This window comes from Lissotriton vulgaris, chromosome 12 (genome assembly GCF_964263255.1).
Source record: "Lissotriton vulgaris chromosome 12, aLisVul1.2, whole genome shotgun sequence".
Lineage (NCBI taxonomy): Eukaryota > Metazoa > Chordata > Amphibia > Caudata > Salamandridae > Lissotriton > Lissotriton vulgaris.
The window spans coordinates 38,460,964-38,478,388 of record NC_141700.1 but is presented as its reverse complement, the minus strand read 5'-3'; the positions used below and the strand labels follow the sequence as shown (position 1 = coordinate 38,478,388).

At 46.5% G+C, this 17,425-nt stretch overlaps 1 protein-coding gene across 2 annotated transcripts in view; it reads left to right on the top strand.

Moving 5' to 3' along the window:
• CPAMD8 (C3 and PZP like alpha-2-macroglobulin domain containing 8) overlaps nt 1-17,425 on the top strand; it is a 1,208,079-nt gene that overhangs the window by 174,328 nt on the left and 1,016,326 nt on the right. The gene's annotated exons all lie outside the window — the stretch shown is intronic.

The window sequence follows — 17,425 nt, the reverse complement described above, 5'->3', positions numbered from 1 at the left end:
GTATTAGGGAGGGGGCCGCAGCAGTTGAGCCAAAGGACCCTGTGCCGCCCAAGCCTCTACAGAAACCGGCGGTGGCGCCGACGCCGATTCTTTTCACCTTGCCACCGAAGACGGCGCCGAAAGCTTTCGCAGCAAAATCAGGGGCCAGAGTACCCGTGAAGGTGTCTTCGACGCCGAAGCCATCGTTAGTGGTCCCTGGCCCACGGCAACCACAACTAACAGAAGAGGAGCGTCAAGAAGTGTTCATCGACGCCAACACGGGCAGGCTCTCTCTCCTCAAGAGAAAGATCACCCCTGAACCACAATTAGAGCCTTACAAGATTCCACTCAAGAGAAAGATGGACTCTGCTGGTGCCTCTGCCTTTATGGAGCCCGTATCACCACAGGCTCAGGAACTTTCACCCACTCATTCCCATGTCGAGGAAGGTGATGGCAACGACAAGGATGAGTATAGCTATCCCGTCTACTCAGACCCTGAGGATGTGACTGAACCATGGTCTGGAGGTGGCGATCCTGGGGACCCGCATTCAGGGCAAGAGCCTCAGCTTTTCTCAGCCAAAACCTCCCCAACAGAGGACTCTGCGGCTTTCAATGCCCTCATTGAGAGGGCAGCAGCCAATCACGACGTCGAACTCCATGCTGACCCAGTGGACGTCGACTTCCTCTTTGACACCTTTTCGGTCTCTGAAAAAACTGTAAAAACTCTGCCAATGCTGAAAGGGGTGTTGAAACATGCGGCTGAGGTGTTCAAAGAGCCCACCCGGGCAAGAGTCATCAACCCACGAATCGACAAGAAGTACAAGGCAGCGCCCACCGATCCTACTTATATCAAAGGACAGTTGCCTCTGGATTCCCTGGTTGTCTCCAATGCACGCAAGCGAGCCAACTCACAGACTACGGGTGATGCTCCTCCCCCAGACAAGGAATCAAAAGTATTTGAAGCTTCTGGGAAAAGGGTGGCGGCGCAGGCAGCCAACATATGGCGCATATCCAACACACAGGCGCTACTAGCGCGTTATGACAGGGAACACTATGACACTCTAGAGACCCTTTTGCAGCACTTACCCGATCAATATAAAGAGGCGGCAGAGATGTTGATACAGGAGGGGAAGCTTATCACCAATGCTTCCATTAAGTGCGCTCTGGACGTGGCTGACACGCCTCACGAGCAATTAACACTAGCGTTCTGCTTCGTAGACATGCATGGCTAAGGATATCTGGGTTCAAGCCGGACATTCAGACTACCATCTTGAACCAAACGGTCAACCCAGACCACCTGTTTGGCCCCGAGGTTGCTACCACCCTCGAGAAGATGAAAAAGGACACCGACACTGCGAAGTCTATGGGTGCCTTGCAATCCCAGCAGTTTCGGGGTGGGTCCTTTCGCCGCTCCAATAATAGAGGCACCTCAAGGGGTCAACTTTCACAGTCAACGCAATTCTACAAAAGCAACACCCAAACTTCTTATACCAACAAAGGTCGGGGTGGATACCGTGGCAACAACGTCAAAGGCAGAGGTCGGGGGAACAACAGCTCCAGGTCCTCCACCGCCAACAAACAGTGACGCCTTGTCACTGCCCCCCGACCACACAACACCGGTCGGGGGGAGACTCCAGCAGTTCCTGCCCATGTGGACGTCCATCACCACAGACAGGTGGGTCAGAACACTTATCCAATACGGTTATTGTCTGGAGCTCACATCCACTCCACCCAACATACCCCCAAAAAACCGTCCTATGTCCGGAGAGCACTTGCACTTGTTGCAGCAAGAAGTCAACGTCATGCTGCAAAAAGGGGCAATAGAACTCGTGCCCTTGCAGGAAAGAGGTGCGGGAGTTTACTCCCTGTACTTTCTGATTCCAAAGAAGGACGGATCCCTCAGGCCCATCCTAGACCTCAGGCCACTCAATTTTTACATCCTATCGGAGCATTTCCACATGCTCACGCTGCAGCAGGTTCTTCCACTGCTTCAACAGGGGGACTACCTGGCAACTCTGGATCTGAAGGATTCGTACTTCCACATTCCACTACATCCTTCACACCGAAAATACCTCAGGTTCACCTTACAAAACCAACACTACCAGTTCAAGGTTTTACCTTTTGGGGTCACCACGGCACCCAGGGTTTTCACAAAGTGCCTGGCAACGGTGGCGGCGCATCTCAGACGTCAAAACATTCACGCCTACCCCTATCTGGACGACTGGCTTATTCAAGCAAAGTCAGCCCAACAGTGTGCCGACCACGTGTCCCAAACCATTCACCTTCTGCACGATCTGGGGTTCTCACTGAATTACCCAAAATCCCATCTCCAGCCCGCTCACATACGGCAGTATCTGGGTGCGACCATAAACACTCTGGCGGCTACAGCACAGCCGAATTCAGTGAGAATAGACAGCATTCAATCGCTGATCCAAAAATTCAGACCTCAACACTCGCTTCCAGCAAGAGTGTTCATGCAGTTGATAGGCATGATGGCCTCCTGCATATCCATTGTTCCGCACGCGAGACTACATATGCGTCCGCTTCAGGAGTGCTTAGCACGTCAGTGGACGCAGGCTCACAACCAGTTGAAAGACCTAGTGTTGGTGAGCGGTCGGGCGTACAACTCTCTGCATTGGTGGAATCCACGAAACCTTTGCAAGGGCCGACCGTTTCAAGAGCCTGTGCCACAGATTATCCTGACAACGGACGCTTCTCTCGAGGGATGGGGAGCGCATGTACTCCAATACACGGTGCAGGGACTATTGACGCAACAGCAAGGGAAGATGCACATCAATGTTCTGGAACTGATGGCAATCTTCATGGCCTTAAAGGCATTCAAAGTACATCTGTGCAACAAGGTCGTGTTGATCCGGACAGACAACATGACGGCCATGTACTACATTCAGAAGCAGGGAGGCACACACTCTCCGCAGCTGTCTCATCTGGCTCAGAGCATGTGGAAGTGGGCCATTCAGAGGAACATCTTCCTCATGGCAGAGCATCTCCCAGGCAAGGACAATCAGATGGCGGACCTGCTCAGCAGGCACAGCCACCAAATGCACGAGTGGGAGATACATCCATCTGTGCTCCAACCGTACTTCCAAAGGTGGGGTCATCCGGAGATAGACCTGTTCGCCACAAGGGAGAACGCAAAATGCCAAAGCTTCGCCGCCAGGTTCCCACACCCACAATCGCAGGGCAATGCGATATGGATGAACTGGTCAGGCAGATTTGCGTACCCTTTTCCCCCAGCACCTCTGATTCCGCTGGTGGCACGCAAACTCAGGCAGCACTCAATGACTCTCATCCTATTTGCTCCAACGTGGGCTCGCCAACCATGGTACACCACGTTTCTGGAACTGTCCGTGGTACCGCATCAAAGGCTACATCTCACACCCAGCCTTCTAACGCAGAGCCATGGCGACATTCAGCACCCAGATCCGCAACAGCTCAACCTGGCGATCTGGCCCCTGAAGTCCTATAGTTTGGCTACCTCAACCTCCCTCCCAATTGCATGGACATCATTCGGGAGGCTAGGAAACCCACTACTAGAGCCTGCTATGCGGCGAAATGGAAGCAGTTTGTCATCTATTGTGCAAACCACAACATTGATCCGCTGGATGCTTCTATTCAGAACATCATCTGTTACCTGTTCCATCTATACAAGTGTAATCTGGCCTATACTTCCATTCGCATTCACCTGTCTGCGATGGCCGCATACCTCCAGAATAGACAGCACCTTTCACTTTTCAAGGTGCCTGCCATCAAAGCATTTTTGGAAGGCCTCAAGAGAGTCATTCCGCCACGGACTCCACCAGCTCCAGAATGGAACCTCAATGTGGTTCTTACAAGACTGATGGGTCCTCCCTTTGAGCCACTACATTCCTGCGAGATTCAGTTCTTGACATGGAAAGTGGCTTTCCTTGTAGCAATTACATCGCTATGGAGGGTTAGTGAACTGCAAGCCCTCACAATCCAAGAGCTTTTCTTCCAAGTTCATTCAAACAGGGTAGTGCTCCGCACTAACCCTAAATTTCTACCCAAGGTTGTGTCTCAGTTCCACATCAACCAAACCATTGAGTTGCCGGTGTTCTTTCAAAATCCTGAGTCACTGGCGGAGCGGATGCTCCACACCCTTGACGTTAAACGGGCCCTAATGTATTACATTGATAGGACCAAGGATTTTAGACAGACTAAGCAGCTTTTTGTCGCCTTTGCGCCACATCACAAAGGTAACCCTATTTCCAAGGCTGGTATTGCTAGGTGGATCGTGAAATGTATTCAAATCTGCTATGCAAAGGCAAAACGCACTCTTACCATTCCACCAAGAGCCCACTCCACCAGGAAGTTGGGGGCCTCTATGGCTTTCCTTGGAAACATTCCCTTAGAGGACATATGTAGAGCAGGCACATGGTCTACCACACATACATTTACTAAGCATTACTGTGTAGACGTGCACTCCAAACAGCAGGCAGCTGTAGGACAGGCTGTTCTCAAGACACTTTTCCAAACTGAAGCAGCTGGCACGGGCGGACGCCGCTAATGGAGGGACTGCTATGTATTCTATGCACAGATATGAATTCAGCAGCCCACATGCCTCGAACTGCAAATGCTACTTACCAGTATGCATCTGTTCTTGGCATGTAGGGCTGCTGACATTCATATCGCCCGCCCTCCTCCCCGGCGCCTGTAGCAGCTGCAGTATTCACATATCTTTTCATAGCATGGTCATCATTCACTGAGTTTCACTCCATCTTCGCCACAATGGCTAAAAAACAATCTGGGGATGGAGTCGATGCCCATGCGCACTGTAGTCCAGGGGAGGAGCCACCTATCTCGTGATACTTCGAAGACTCTTCCAGGACAACAATGTGCAATCATCCGGACGCAACACTAGGCGGCGATCTATGCACAGATATGAATGTCAGCAGCCCTACATGCCAAGAACAGATGCATACTGGTAAGTAGCATTTGCATTACAAGCCTTGGGAATGACCCAGTGCCCAAAGCTAAACCAGAAACAGTCAAGGCAGTGGATGGAACAGACTTGACTTCCGGCCTCATCTGGTATCAAACAGAAGACATGGTCATGTCCTTCGTGAATCATCATACTGAGACCATTGGGTTCGATGCGATTGACGTTCCGCAATTTAAGATTATAATGGGTCTGCCTTGGTTGGTAAACCACAATCCCCGGATTGATTGCATGTCCACAGTTATCACTCTGGATTCGGACCACTGCAGAGCTTCTTGTTACACAGATGGCTCTTTTGGTGTTCGTGTTATACAAGCACAGTCGTTGCCCTTGCTGGGCATGGGGATGGTTACTCAAGCAGACGTCCCAGAGGCGTATTCGGACTTGGCAGACGTATTCGACAATAAAGGAGCCAATACGCTGCCGCCACATCGGTCTTTGACTGCAGGATGGACCTGATACCCGGTTCAACGCTCCCTTGTAGCCGAATCTATTCCCTTACGTACAAGGAGAATGACCATCTACGCTCCTACCTAGATGAGTATCTGAACAACGGGTTCATACGCCATTCAAGGTCCCCGGTGTCCTCTCCCCTTTTTTTCGTGCCAAAGAAGGAAGGAGATCTGAGGACTTGCATCGACTTTAGGGCTATGAACACCATCACATTGAAGAACCAGTACACATTGCCATTGATATCCAGCCTGTTAGATCAGGTGAAAAACGCCTTCCTCTACACGAAGCTGGACCTACGGGGTGCTTACCATCTTGTCAGAGTTCGGAAGGGTGATGAATGGAAGACCGACTTCCGGACTAAGTTCGGTCTTTTTGAATACCAGGTCATGCCTTTCGGACTCTGGAACGCCGGCGCAGCGTTCCAGTTCTTCATAGATGAGGTATTGAGGGATTACATCAATGTCTTCTGTTTCATCTATATAGACGACATACTGATCCATTCGAAAAACATCACGGAGCACGTCCACAACGTACGTGCTGTCCTGTAGCAGCTAAGAAAACATTGTTTATACGTGAAGCTGGAGAAAAGCGTCTTTCACGTAACCGAAGTCGAATTCCTGGGTCATATCATCACACCTGCTGGTATAAAGATGGACAACAAAAAGGTGGTGGTAGTACTACTATGGCCCACTCCGACTACAGTGAAGGACGTTCAGAGATTCCTGGGGTTTTCTAAGTACTACCGTCGCTTCATCACGGGATTCTCCAGGATGGTAGCTCCTGTCACTCGTCTCCTACGTAAAGTAGTGCCCTTATGTTGGGATGCTAAAGCAGAAGAGGCTTTCCGGGAATTGAAAAGACGGTTCACCACAGCCCCTGTTCTTGTGCACCCAGATACCGATTAACCTTTATAGTCGAGGCGGATGCCTCCCAAGACGCTTTAGGGGGCGTGCTGTCACAGAGGGACGCTAGTACAGGTCTTTTTCACCCCGTGGCCTTCTACTCCAAGAAACTCCAACCCGCTGAACGCAATTACACTGTGTCACATAAGGAGCTATTGGCGATCAAGGTGGCATTCAAAGAATGGCGTCATTATCTGAAAGATGCAAAGCACTCAGTAACCATCTACACCGACCACAGGAACTTACAGTTCCTACGTTCAGCACGTGCTTTGATAGCCAGACAACTTTGTTGGACCCTGTTCTTCAATGAATACAACTTCACGATTACGTTCCGACCCGGAAAGGAGAATGCCAAGGCAGATGCCCTTTCACGATTGGAAGAAGCCTTTGATGCAACCCCTACCACCGAGCCGTTCCTATCATCCCAGAACATCATTTCCAAGGGGCCATAGTGTCTTCAAGGTTCCTAGCTCAGTTACAAAAGGATGTACGCCAAACCTGTTCCACTATTCTAGCCGATGGACTTAAGGGTGTAACGTACACCAATGGTTTCCTGTACAAGGACAACAAATACTACCTGCCAACGGTGGCTAGACAACAGCAAGCACTGCACATGTGCCATGATCATATTCTCTCCATTAACCCCGGGTATCACAAGACACTCGACCTGCTACAAAGACATTTCTGGTGGCCCACGATGGACACGGACACTACGAACCACATAACTTGTTGTGCCATCTGCCTACAAGGCAAAAACAGATCGGATCCACCTATTGGACTGTTGCTTCCCATTCCTGTCCCACCATACCCGTGGCACACCTTAGCTATGGATTTCGTGGTGGAGCTTCCTATCACCAAAAACGGTTACACCACTGTTCTCACCATTGTGGATCATTTCACTAAAATGGCTAATTTCGTGCCGCTAAAGAAACTACCCACGGCAACCAAACTGGCTCTGGTCTTCATGCAGGAAGTAGTCCGCCTTCACGGTATCCCGTCGGTGGTTATAACAGACCGAGGGTCGCAATTCGTGTCCCGCTTCTGGAAGGAAGTATGCAGGACTCTGGACATGGATGCGCGTCTATCTTCCGCATACCACCCCCAGACGGGCGGTCAGGCTGAGAGGACCAACCACACCATGGAGCAGTACTTCCGCTGTTTACTGCTCGTTGTCGAACGGGAATGGGCTGATGTGCTATGGTTGGCAGAGTATGCTTACAACAACAATAGGCATTCCGCTATCGGTATGTCTCCTTTTTTCTGCCTCCAAGGACGGCATCCCCGTACCACTGCTTGGGAGGGACCTCTACCCAGCCCCTTGCCCACTGTGTGGGCCTACCATAGAACACTATGTGCCCTCTGGCAACAAGCCCGGTTCGAGTTGGCCAAAGCAAAAGAAACCTACAAAGTGAATGCCGACGCTCTTCAGCAGAGGGAACCGGACTATCACACAGGTGACAGGGTGTGGCTCTCCATGAGACACCTAAACGTACATGGCTCCAAGAAACTGTTGCCTCGCTATGTGGGACCGTACGTCATCGAGAAGGTGATCAATCTGGTGGCCATGAAGCTCTCTCTGCCTCCTCACATGAAGATACACCCGGTGTTTCCCGTCTCTCTTCTGCGTGCTGTCCATCCTGAGTGCACCTCTGCCACTCCTCCCACTCCAGTGCAGATAGAGGAACATGTGGAGTACGAGGTCAGGGCCATCCTGGGTTCTCGTCGTACCACGGGGAAGCTCTATTACCTGGTGGACTGGAAGGGCTATGGTCCTGATGAGCGATCCTGGGAACCCCTGTCTCATGTGCGCCATGCTCCCAGGCTAATCCGCGCTTTCCTTTTGAGTCACCCTCTTAGCCCCCAACCTGCCTCTTCTCTCTGATCTCCAGGTTGTGGGTGGGGGGGTTCTGTTTTAGTGGGGGGTACTGTCACGTTTCGGCGTTTTGCCGATCCCCGGGGGTTCCGCCAATCACATACTGAAGACCGAGACCCTCACTTCCGGGCGGAAGCAGAGTCCTGGTCTAGTCTTCTGCAAACCTCCTTTTTGCCCTGTAGCGCTTCCGGGGGATTCGCTTAAGACCAGTGATTCCCGCCGGTTCGGCGCTTTGGATTCTTTCTGGTTACCTGGTTCGCGTTCATGCGAACAACTCCCGAGCCGACATCAAGTACGCTGAGGACGCCTCTCCTTCAGCTTTTCTGTCTTCGTTCTGGTTCTACCGGAGCTCCGCCTTGTTCCTCTTCGCGCTGGTGAGCGCCGACATAGAGATCCCTGGGATTAGTATCCGAGTGCAGGAGCGCTTTAAGGTACATTCCTGATTCCACGCAGGAGCGCCTTAGTTGTTTTAGCTGTTTCCGCGCTGGAGCGCATTGTAGGTCCTATGGGCAAAGCGCGGGGGTACTGATTTGTCTTTTCTTGTTTCATCAACGCGCAGGAGCGCTTCTACTTGACTACACACAGCGCTGGGGCGCTACTCTTTTATTGTTTGTCAACACGTGCAGGTGCGTCAGGTTTTGGCTACTTTTAATAGCGCAGGAGCGCTATTAATGGGTTCATTAACATAGCGCTGAGGCTATGCTCACTTTAGCACAGGATTAGTTGTGCTTGCATAACAACTATCCGGAAACACTGTACTTTCCAGCAACGGAGCGCTTACTTTCTTATTCCTTCCTGGTTGGGAGCTCTTCTTACATTATAGTCTTGGTGAGTCGCCCTATGGTACATTCTTCTGTATGTGACTGGATTGTGGGAATAGGACGTGGGAGTTGCGAGAACCTTCTAATCGAGTCTCTCTTGTTTTCCCCAGCTGTTGGCCACTGCACTACCCAGAGTCTACAGCCACAAGCCTTCTGTCATCCCTCCTTCTTTTTGGCTCCCTTCCCTGGGTCCATCTACTCCCTGCCGGGTACTTCTTTCTGCACGGGGTCAGTTGGGGACAGGGGCGGTGGCTCTTGTCGTCTCTGCGGAATCGCTTCACAAGCAAAGGTAAGCCTTGTGGGGTACCTGACATCGTCATCGAGGTTGTCGTCAGTGAGGTCAGCATCGATGGGGTCTTCGACATCGACGGCGCCCTCTTAATGGCTATCGTTGACGACAAAGTCTTACCTGCCGTCAACGATGGGGTCGTAGTCGTCGACGATGATAATGACGACGATGCCGTTGATGTAGAGGCTGTCGTCGTTGACGTAGAAACATAAGAAACTGCAGATTCAGCTTTCTTCGACGATGAAGATGCCGTCGGCGATGCCGTCATCGATAATGTCGAAACCGGCTTCTTGAAGGTGTGATCTTCCTTCACAGAAGTTATTTTAGCTAGAACCTCTGAAGACTTTTGTTGATGTGTACTTTTGAGGATGAATTAAAAGTTAACAAAGTCCCAAGTCGTTGGACAAAAGGGATTGCGTCCTATTTTAGTGTTGGTGATATGGGTGCAATATTATAAAATAATTTATGTCAAAATGGGCATATCGTAAACTCCGCGGGAAAGGCAAAAACACAATATTATGTAATTAGTTGTCCATACACAGTAGTTACGCACTATAGTATCTGGGATGATTACGGGTAATGACAGTTTCTATACAGTTACTTAAAACATTTTCCACAAAAATTACGAATTTATTAAGACTTATCACCACAACTGTTTGGTAACATTATTAAATTTTATTACACTTTATCAATACACAACTTATGTTAAAAACATAATTTAAAACATTTTGTCGTAGACATGTTAATCATAATAGTTTTTTATAAAATACATGTAAAAAAAAAGAATCAAAGGTCGACGCGGCGTTTCGGCTTTCTTTGGAAACACCTTCCTCAGGACTGATACTAGACAATTAAAAACACAAAGTTACCAAACAATATTGATTGGATACAATCTTTTGCATCTGTATGTTAACACATTTCATTTACCCGATTTAGTTAATCTGCTGTTTTACATCTTGGTACACAAAATTGCTCATTTTTTATCACCATAGGCAATTTAGGTGCATGATTCAAGTCATGTTCTATACCTGTGTATCGTATTTACATTCCTATGATATTTACAATTATCACTTACACATTATTAAACACTTTATTTGCCTTTCCCTAGGAAATATATCTACTGTTAAAGGAGTCCCCATAGTACCACCACTAAAAGAAGCATGATGTCTCATACCATCCATGCGTACCTTATTATTCCAGATGGAATTATTGCCCACGTGGAAAGAAACCGTTGCTTAAACACAGAGTCCTTTTTCAATACGGACGATTGGCAAATCACAAATTGCTGGTAGTTATGTGCAAAGTGTGTTGTCTCTAAATGAAGACATGAAAAATGTCTGTGACTTGTAGTTACTAACAGTCACAAGCAATACACTAGGTGGAAGAAAATCTCAATATTACATACCTAGTATCAGAGGAGTGAATTCAATTTCCTCTAGGGTTTAGTTACCTTTATTTATATATCTCTCATTGGGGACTTAATTTCCACTCTTCGTACCTGTTGATATGAATAGATACATCCCAGGGTTATTTTAAATTATTGTACAGCTATTTTAGTACTCTCAGTTAAGTCACTGTGGTCAGCATTGTACCTGTATAGAGGATATGATCCTGCCGTATTAAGCTGCCAGAAGGAGCCACCGTTTTATGAAGGTTTGTTGGCAATACTCTCTCTGCAGGGTTATAATTAATAATCTTGTTATTCTCTTGTGTTCTTGTGTAGCAGTCTGCTTTCATTTAAAAATTTGCTCCACAATGTCACTCACCATAAGAGCTGGGTGAACGATCGTTGAGATCCAAAACCTCTTTCAATTAGGTCAGCATATGCAGGACGAACGATCGACACTTTAGGGGTTGGCCTCACCGGGTTGTCGTTCCCTGTAGGGGTATTAGTCCAATTCGTTTATCTCATGTTCCTTAACGGACCGCCTCTTCCTGTTGTGCGCTATTCACTCTTTCTACCATGTGACGTTAGGCTGTTGGTACTGGTCATTTGTATATTTCTATACTTCACTCTCCTTCTCTCTCTACTGATAGTTCGTTAAGAACATAATTAGAGTGCATCAATTTTCTAATTATAGTCCCTGACATGGTCTTGTGGTTCTTATATATAATGGGGATGGTTTGACTAAACACTGGCTTGAGTCCAGGTAGTTTATCTAATGTTTCATGATAGACTGCCTCTTCCTTGCATTGTGTGTTTTTCTACTCTTGTTACTTCCTAGTGGCATATATACTGTTCCCTAATTGACTGCCTCTTCTTCACATGTAAATGTTGTTTGCTCCTGTTATTCCCTCGTGGGGTTTTGCTGTTGGTCCTAGTTGTTTATATAGTGCGCTTTCCCAAGGGTACATTAAAACCATGGTAAAGGTGTATCAATTTTACCTATGCTCCTTGTTGCCCGACCTGGTCTTATAATTCTAATTACTGAAGAGGCCGATTTGACTGTATTCTAATAACTGGCTCGCCCCTTAACATGGACCCAATGTCTACCTTTTTCTTTACTCACCGTTGTTTCTGATTACGGCCTCCCTGCTCCTTTCTTTCTGGCAGCCTGTCCTCGTCTTCTCTGCACGGTGTTCAGGAGAAATGCTCCTGCTACGGTACTTCCAGTTTAAATAGAAGCCGTCGGTTGATTGGGCGCCTCGCTCCCGGGATTTAATTGGTCGAATTGCGTAAACGCCGTTTAAGTTGCTATGGCTACCGCCGTTTTTAGAGGTCCGCTCCTATTTGGTGGATTTGTCGTCACTAACTGCACCTATTGGTTTAGATGATCAACGCGTTGTCATAGGAACATATTTTGTTGTAATCTTAGAAGAAGAGTTCTTTGTTTACATTTATGATTACATTTATGAAAGCGCCTCTTTCTCGACCGCTAAACGTAGACGTCAGTTGATTGGGAGCCTCCCTCTCGGGATTTTATTGGTCGAGTTGCGTCATGCTGTTTAGGTTTCTATAGGTTTTAGAGGTCTGATCCTGTTTGATGGATTTTTATCACTAGCTAAGCCCGTTGGTTTAGATGACGAGCGCATTACCATGGAAACTTTTTGTTGGTCTTTTATTAGAAGAGTGCTAGTTTACATTTATCAGACCACCTCTTACGTGACCGCTTTAGATCCAATAATAATTGGTAGGTCATTTATATACCTTAATACAGACATGGGCCGCTTACGAATGTCTATATTACTTTGTATAAAAAATAATCATACAACATTGTTTTTTGATAATTAATTACCCTTGCGCTGTTATGGTACTAGTATTAACTGTAATTTGCGCTATTATTTTACCGTTCTTGGTGTCCCATTACACTTGCAATTATGTGCGGGCCATTCCATTTATATTCTATCGTATTTGCAATCTTGTCGTATTCCTAATAAGTGTATGTTGTTGCTTGTGCGCTGTAATCTTGTAATTATCCATTACACGCTGTCCTAATATGTATTAATCTGATAAGTCTCCTTAATCCTTGATTAATTTTTCCCAATCCTCTCTAGAATTCAGGCCGCATCTTACACTATTGAAGGAAGACATGTAGAATTGTTCTCTTTTTTTTCTCTTATTATCCAAATTGCCACCTCTCCTGTTTCCTGTGATTTTCTCTAACCCACACCACTTGAGATCATCAATATGGTGTCCTGCGCTCCGCCAGTGCTCAGTTAGGGGTGCCCCTGTTTTGTTATTTCTTATGGCCGATCGATGTTCATTGAGGCGTAGCCTAATCTCTCTAGATGTCTCACCAATATAAGATTTCTGGCAAGGGCATTGGATCAAGTAAACAACATTTTTTGTTCTGCAATTAATGAAACTTTTAATATTGGCTGATCTTTCATTGACTGTTATTTTATTGCCTTTAATAATGCTCGCACAATTTATGCATCCCAGACAGGGGTATGTTCCCGTTGGTAGCGGAGTATCATTAATAGTTGGTTGGGAGTTCTTGGCGTTTTCTCTATAAGTATGTACAAGAGAATTTCTAATGGTTTTATTTCTTCTATATGAGAAGATGGGCTTAGGTATTGGAATCTGGGTTTTATCCTTCACTAGGTGCCAATTTCTATTTATAATATTTGTTACCCTATGGCTAACTTGTGAGAAGTTAGTTACAAACATGATGGATTGCTGATTCTCTTGGGCATTATCCTTAGGTATGAATAAGTTATCTCTGTTGAAATATTTAGCCCGTTTGTAGGCATGTCTAATCATCCTTTTGGGGTAGCCCCTCTCTGTGAACTTAGTTTTTAAGGTTGCCGCATGTCTTTCAAAGTCCTTCATGGAGGTGCAGTTTCTTTTCAGCCTCAGAAATTGTCCGAAGGGAATGTTATTCTTCTGTGATGCGGGATGGTTACTATTGAAGTGCAGCATGGTGTTCCTATCTGTGGGCTTTGTGTATAACTCCACAGTAAGGTAGCCATCTGTCTGTTTAATAATAATGTCTAGGAACTCTACGTATTGTTTACTTGTATGTGATGTAAATTTGAGATTTGAGTCCCCCAGATTTAACCAGAGTAAAAATTCTCTCAAGGTCTCCTTTTGAGGATAAGCCGTAGGGCTAGGGGAAGCCACCCTTGGTCTCTTCAGAGATAATTTTGAAGAGACTGAAGAGCCCTCACTCTCTTCAGAGGAATCAAGGTGGTTCCTGTCCTTTATCCTTTGGAGCCAAATTAAGAGGCGTCCTACACGGTCCTTGAGGGTTTTAGTAGAAAAGGTATGACATACCTTGCAGTCCTTAGCCGAATGGTCTGGGTACAGGCAATACAGGCAGTCCTTATGCTGGTCATCAATATGTAGCCTTTTCTTTCCACAAGAACCACAGGATCTAAAAAGACCTTTTTTTGGTGTTTCAGCCATAATCAAGTAGTCACTGAAGAGAAAATATCCCAAAACACTGGAAACCAGTTGTGAGAAAACAAACCTGAGAAGAGCTCAGAGGAGACTCCCTTAGCACAATGTGCGGTAGAAAATCTGAGGGACTGAGGCTCCTTCCAGGAGGGTTCTAGAGGGAGGTGACAGCTGATTGGCTCTTTTCTAGAGTTTTGTCCTTTTTACAAAAGGACACGGATATATTACTAATGTGAGGCCTATAGGCCTATTTCTCTATATGTCTATAGGACATTACTTTATTTATGTACCGGGGACTCCCATTCTGACGACGGGGAATGATTCAGGCTTGTGAATCTATGAAAGACACCCATAATACTGGATAAAGAAGAAGATCTTGATGTAGGTGCTTGTCTGAATTAAGAAAACTTTAATAAATAACAGTTAACTTTGTAGACTTGGAAACATGGCTGTTTCAATTCATAACGACCAAGTGTCTTGCCTGGGAGAAAGTTCAATATTTTTCATATGTAGAGAAGTGGCATAGATGAAAGATATGGTGTAATCATTCGCTGTGTATCACATGAGAAAGAACAATGCCACAAGCGGTCTATGAGCGTTCTCCATTTCTTCAGGGACTATTTTTTTCATCACAACTGAAAAGGAAGGACACTATTGATTTGATTTGTGTGTCTTATGAAATTAGATTAGTGCCGTAAATTGTACGACATTTGAAAATAAATTTCAATCAGATGGAAAAACTCTGATAAGTTATACACTACAAAGGATTCACAATAGAATGGATGATCGTCTTTGATACATTTCCAGGAGCAGAGATCTGCTGGATATTTGATGTAGCTCTCCAGAGGGGGAACATGACCCTATTTTTGTTTTGTTTGTGTTTACAGATTACATTGTATTATGAGGCAGTCGGTTAAATCTCTTTATATTCTTACATGACAATACTTCTGTTTGACCTGCATATTGATACCAGCTGCAAACCTTGCCGTCTTCCTGACGCTGACTTCATGCACTTGGCCGAAACAAGTCTAAGGTTACTGTCTTGATAGTGGGCAGTCTTATCCAAGATCTCTGGAATGATTAACTCCTGACTCTTTGCTTTCTGTTGGTTGTCTTGAGTTATGTCTGCAACATTCCTACCTCAGTTCAAAAAGTACACAAGCTTGGTACTATTATTGGTCCAAAAGTAGTGGTCGCGTTCTGGAGAAGGGTTTTAACACTTTTGTGGACTAGGTTGGAGGCATCATTTAGATAGACTCTGGGAGAGTAGATAGACTCTGGGAGATTAGATAGACCTTTTGAGATGGCTGGCCAGGAGAGCAAAGGCCATGGCCTCAGGCATTCTGGTGGTGAACGTTGCAACTTAAAAATCCCCACTTGCCTGGCGGGGGGCACTTGGCTGTGAAGAGAGCAATCAATGTGTTAGCTCCCTCATAACACTGAAAGTTTTCTGAGCATGTATCATGTTTGAAGAGCCTGCTCAGCAAAATGTTTCTGCTTAGAGGAAACAAACTCCTAAAAAAGAGATTGTTTCCCTAAACAGAAAATAAGTCGCCCTGACTTGCAAGGAGAACTCTCCCTGTAATTGAGGGCCATTCTACATTTTATGGTCTGTGTCTGCTATGCCTCACATGTCAATCACAAGCAATTACATGTAGGGAATTCAATGGTAGCCCTGGACTCATTAGAGCAGATGACTGCCATTATGACTGAGCAGTTCTTTGGCTGTTAGACCACACAGTGATGAGTATCCGTCAGTAGAGTCAACTGAGGCTCTTAGAAGACAATCCAACGGTTCTCCTAACTTTAAATTGGGCCTGTGAAACCAAGGGTTATGAAGGTTGGGATGGCTGGTGCTGTACAGCATTTCTCCTGCTCAGCCAAACCCTAAATGAAGCCCTTAGTATATTGTATTGATATAGTTCATATTGATACATTTGTGATATCTCCCACTTCACGCACTCGTTCAAGACCTCGTTCCTTTTTAGGTCTCGGCCTGCGTAGGCTGCGCTTCCGCAGTCTCGCCGGCGAGATTTTATGTTTTAGAGTAGGGGTCTTAAACCCGCACCTCTTCTCCATTGGCTGGCTTCCTAAACGGAGGCCAGCCATTGGAGAAGACAGGCGTCTTTCCATTTAAGCCCAGTCTTTTTCGGATTGAGGGGCGTGTTTTTTGATGTCCTTTCTCTCCGTGACGTCTTCAGGAAAAAACACGCCCCACTCCCAGTCTGAAAAGGACGGGGCTTACAGAATCCTGCTGACGAGGTATCTCATTTGTTGCCCTTAACCACCGCCTTCGTAGAATTGCCTTCGCCAGAAACATGCCTGGGTGCCTGCCTGATATGCAATCTGCATTTACTGCAGGGCAAAGAGCTAACTATGTCTTAATGGTGAAAACATGCAGAACAATTAAAGGGTGTCCTCCTGCGCAATCTGTTCACACAGCCAATGAGCTGCCCTGTGTAAATATGTTTTCGCGCGGTAACCCCGTGTCATTTGTCTTGTCGTTTGCAGCTGAGTGCGGGCAGGAGCTAGGGTGTTTGTTAGTATGTGGCGCAGCTGCATTTGTCTTTGGCGCGTGGATGTTCTCTGCAGAGCCCCACTGCGCTGCTGCATCTAAAGGGCTGATGTTGCTAGGGCAAGGACATAATGTGTGATAGGAGGCCCTAAATGGGTGGTTAGACGGACGAAGGGTTGGAAGTTTGAGTTATGATCCATTCTTGGATGTTGACTCACCCAAATGTCCGGAGCAGAGGAAGTGACGTCATGCATTTGTTTACCCCTGATGACATCACAGGTTTGAAGCATTGCACAGTCCTGTGCTCTACCAGAGATGGCTAGATACAACACATGCACCGCCAGCAATCAAACCTGTGAGCCCTGGTCACACACAAAGCACGGAGGTAAACACACCACTCACTGGCCTATCTCATCGGCTCTATATAACAAATTACAAGGAATACATTATTTCAGTCTAAAATGTCATTTGTTTGCGTCTCCCAGCGCACGTGTTATCAGTAGGAAGACCCGAATCATTTAGTACAATGCACAACTCGGGCTAACACCCTCTAACTACATGCATGGAAGCATTTCTTTTTGACATGCAGAAATGTTTTGTATTTGATTTCACGTGGTGTGGTTGTGTGTGCCTGTGCAGCACTTAGTGATGCATTTATGTGTGAGAATAAGAAAATTTAATTATCTTTTTATAGTTCCACCCCCGTCTTTCCCGAAGCCGCGGGATCAATTGTGCTGTCATCTCTCATTCAAGTCAAACAAACTCTCCACCTGAG